Source organism: Oncorhynchus keta, chromosome 4 (genome assembly GCF_023373465.1).
Source record: "Oncorhynchus keta strain PuntledgeMale-10-30-2019 chromosome 4, Oket_V2, whole genome shotgun sequence".
NCBI lineage: Eukaryota > Metazoa > Chordata > Actinopteri > Salmoniformes > Salmonidae > Oncorhynchus > Oncorhynchus keta.
In genome coordinates this window covers 3624738-3629737 of record NC_068424.1, presented here as the reverse complement: position 1 = coordinate 3629737, position 5000 = coordinate 3624738, and the positions used below count along the sequence as shown (strand labels likewise).

The following is a 5000-nucleotide window of genomic DNA, read 5'->3' as shown; positions in this document are numbered from 1 at the left end:
TCATCTTAAACACATCTTAACTCATTTGAACTCATCTTATCACATCTTAACTCATCTTAAACACATCTTAACTCGTCTTAACTCATTTGAACTCATCTTAACTCATCTTAACTCGTCTTAAACACATCTTAAACATTTGAATCAGGGATCGATAAGTATGGGTGAATCACTACATCTCCACAATTTACCCCTAGCGAACCACAACAGTCTCCCAAATTATAACACTGGCCACGAGCCAACACCACCGCTCTCCGATCCACTGTACCTACCAAAATCAATATTGACTCAAGTTATTAAGAAAAACTCGATACAGGTTGTTAAGCCTGGCCAATAACTTTATTTCCTTCTCCCTCTACGCAGGAATATCTCCCTCTACGCAGGAATATCTCCCTGTACAACAAGAATCTCTCCCTCTACACCAGGAATATCTCCCTCTACACCAGGAATATCTCCCTCTACACCAGGCATCTCTCCCTCTACACCAGGAATCTCTCGCTCTACTCCAGGAATCTCTCCCTCTACTCCAGGAATCTCTCCCTCTACACCAGGATTCTCGCCCTCTACACCAGGAATCTCCCTCTCCACCAGGAATCTCTCCCTCTACTCCAGGAATCTCTCCCTCTCCACCAGGAATCTCTCCCTCTACTCCAGGAATCTCTCCCTCTCCACCAGGAATCTCTCCCTCTACTCCAGGAATCTCTCCCTCTACACCAGGAATCTCTCCCTCTACACCAGGAATATCTCCCTCTACACCAGGCATCTCTCCCTCTACTCCAGGACACAAAGGAGAGGAGGAGAAGACTCCATTGCTCATTCATCTTCCCCAAGGCTCCACAGTCTGTCCATCAATCTGTCCATCCATCTATTGATCGATCCATTAATCCATTCATCCCTCCCTCCATCGGTCATGATATCCTGGGACTGGCTAAGGGGAGCGTCCATGCTACTGGCGTTCCACGCCTCCGTCTCCATGGTGATGATTGGGAACGGTAACCGCGGTAACGGTACGGACCCCGGCTGGGATGGTATTCTGGAGAAGTACTTTGTTGAAGAGGGGGACAGGGGACAGGCCAAGCAGAGAGGGAAGAGGGCCATCACAGATGCAGACATGACCGCCATACTAGATCTGCACAACAAGCTAAGAGGACAGGTCCACCCACCTGCTGCTAACATGGAGCACATGGTAGGGGACACGGACACACACACACACGCACGCAGGCACACACACACACACACACACACACACACACACACACACACACACACACACACACACACACACACACACACACACACACATGAACACACACACACACACATGCACACACGCACGCATGAACACACACACAAACACACACACACGCATGAACACACACACACACACACACACGGACACACACACACACGTACATCCTGTAGATACTGTAGATAGTGGTATACTGTAGATAGTGGTATACTGTATACTGTAGATAGTGGTATACTGTATAATGTAGATAGTGGTATACTGTAGATAGTGGTATACTGTATAATGTAGATAGTGGTATACTGTAGATAGTGGTACACTGTATACTGTAGATAGTGGTATACTGTATAATGTAGATAGTGGTATACTGTAGATAGTGGTATACTGTATACTGTAGATAGTGGTATACTGCATACTGTAGATAGTGGTATACTGTAGATAGTGGTATACTGTAGATAGTGGTATACTGCATACTGTAGATAGTGTATACTGTAGATAGTGGTATACTGTATACTGTAGATAGTGGTATACTGTATACTGTAGATAGTGGTATACTGTATACTGTAGATAGTGGTATACTGAAGATAGTGGTATACTGTATACTGTAGATAGTGGATACTGTAGATAGTGGTATACTGTAGATAGTGGTATACTGTAGATAGTGGTATACTGTAGATAGTGGTATACTGTATACTGTAGATAGTGGTATACTGTAGATAGTGGTATACTGTAGATAGTGGTATACTGTAGATAGTGGTATACTGTATACTGTAGATAGTGGTATACTGTAGATAGTGGTATACTGTATACTGTAGATAGTGGTATACTGTATACTGTAGATAGTGGTATACTGAAGATAATGGTATACTGTATACTGTAGATAGTGTATACTGTATACTGTAGATAGTGGATACTGTAGATAGTGGTATACTGTAGATAGTGGTATACTGTATACTGTAGATAGTGGTATACTGTAGATAATGGTATACTGTATACTGTAGATAGTGTATACTGTATACTGTAGATAGTGGTATACTGTATACTGTAGATATTGGTATACTGTAGATAGTGTTATACTGTATACTGTAGATAGTGGTATACTGTAGATAGTGGTATACTGTATACTGTAGATAGTGGTATACTGTAGATAGTGGCATACTGTATACTGTCAATAGTGGTATACTGTAGATAGTGGTATACTGTATACTGTAGATAGTGGTATACTGTATACTGTAGATAGTGTATACTGTATACTGTAGATAGTGGTATACTGTATACTGTAGATATTGGTATACTGTAGATAGTGTTATACTGTATACTGTAGATAGTGGTATACTGTAGATAGTGGTATACTGTATACTGTAGATAGTGGTATACTGTATACTGTCAATAGTGGTATACTGTAGATAGTGGTATACTGTATACTGTAGATAGTGGTATACTGTATACTGTAGATAGTGGTATACTGTAGATAGTGGTATACTGTATACTGTAGATAGTGGTATACTGTAGATAGTGGTATACTGTATACTGTAGATAGTGGTATACTGTATACTGTAGAAGTGGTATTCTGTAGATAGTGGTATACTGTATACTGTAGATAGTGGTATACTGTATACTGTAGATATTGGTATACTGTAGATAGTGTTATACTGTATACTGTAGATAGTGGTATACTGTAGATAGTGGTATACTGTATACTGTAGATAGTGGTATACTGTAGATAGTGGTATACTGTATACTGTAGATAGTGGTATACTGTAGATAGTGGTATACTGTATACTGTCAATAGTGGTATACTGTCGATAGTGGTATACTGTATACTGTAGATAGTGGTATATTGTATACTGTAGATATTGGTATACTGTATACTGTAGATAGTGGTATACTGTATACTGTAGATAGTGGTATACTGTATACTGTAGATAGTGGTATACTTTATACTGTATACTGTAGATAGTGGTGTACTGTATACTCTATACTGTAGGTTAGTGGTATACTGTATACGGTATACTGTGGGTTAGTGGTATACTGTATACTGTAGATAGTGGTATACTGTATACTGTATACTGTAGGTTAGTGGTATACTGTTGATAGTGGTATACTGTATACTGTATACTGTAGGTTAGTGGTATACTGTATACTGTAGGTTAGTGGTATACTGTATACTGTAGATAGTGGTATACTGTATACTGTAGGTTCGTGGTATTCTGAATACTGTAGAAATTGATATACTGTAGATAGTGGTATACTGTATACTGTAGGTTTGTGGTATTCTGTATACTGTAGATAGTGGTATTCTGTATACTGTAGATAGTGGTATTCCGTAGATAGTGGTATACTGTATACTGTAGATAATGGTATACTGTATACTGTAGATAGTGGTATACTGTAGATAGTGGTATACTGTAGGTTAGTGGTATTCTGTATACTGTATACTGTAGGTTAGTGGTATACTGTATACTGTATACTGTAGGTTAGTTGTATACTGTAGGTTAGTGGTATACTGTAGATAGTAGTATACTGTTTACCGTTGAATTCTGTATACTGTAGAAGTGGTATTCTGTAGATAGTGATATACTGTATATAGTTGTATTCTGTATACTGTAGAAGTGGTATTCTGTAGATAGTGGTATACTGTATGCTGTAGGCTAGTGGTATACTGTATACTGTAGAAGTGGTATTCTGTAGATAGTGGTATACTGTATACTGTAGATAGTGGTATACTGTATACTGTAGGCTAGTGGTATACTGTAGATAGTGGTATACTGTATACTGTAGATAGTGGTATACTGTATACTGTAGGCTAGTGGTATACTGTAGATAGTGGTATACTGTATACTGTAGATAGTGGTATACTGTATACTGTAGGCTAGTGGTATCCTGTTTTCCCTGTGTGCTACAGTGTGAAATACGCCCGTGCAGGATATGACCTGTTCACCAGTTGGTTTTAGGCTCCATTCCCAGTGGAATACAGTATAGAGCCCTAACTAACAGTCTGCGTACTGTATGTCTCTGTAATTAGATGGAATAATGACTTGGAATAATGGCCATGTGATCATATAATTAAGAGGCGATGGTATGTCTGTATGCGTGTCAGTGTGTGCGTGGTCAATGGCATACGTGTGTTCATGTGGGCCCGTTAATGTGTGTGTATATGCGTGCACGTGACGATGTGTGTGTGTGTGTGTATGTGTGTGTCTGCGGTTCTGCCTGGCAGCCTCCCCTTGTTGAGGCCTGCTCCAGAGAAATGCTGAGGCTGCAGTCAACCAGGCAGCTCTACTTATTTAACCAGAGGGCAGAGGAGAGATGGAAAGAGGGAGGTGAAGAGAGAAGAGAGAGCGAGGAGAGAGGGAGGGAGAGAGTTGACAAGAGAGATTTCGAGAGAGAGGTGAAGAGAGAAGAGACATGGAGAGAGAGAGGTGGAGAGAGAAGAGACATGGAGAGACAGAGGTGGAGAGAGAGGAGACAGGGAGAGAGAGAGGTGAAGAGAGAAGAGACATGGAGAGAGAGGTGAAGGGAAAGGAGACAGGGAGAGAGAGAGGTTCCGAGAGAGGAGACAGGGAGAGAGAGAGGTGGAGAGAGAGGAGAGAGGGAGAGAGAGAGATGAAGAGAGAGGAGACAGGGATAGAGAGGTGGAGAGACAGGAGACATGGAGAGAGAGGTGGAGAGAGAGGAGACAGGGAGAGAGAGGTGGAGAGAGAGGAGACAGGGAGGGAGAGAGATGAAGAGAGAGGAGACAGGGAGAGAGAGAGGA

At 41.3% G+C, this 5000-nt stretch overlaps 1 pseudogene; it reads left to right on the top strand.

Annotated features, from left to right (window-relative positions):
• Positions 1 to 5000, top strand: part of LOC118381798 (cysteine-rich secretory protein LCCL domain-containing 1-like) — a 63164-nt pseudogene that overhangs the window by 2422 nt on the left and 55742 nt on the right.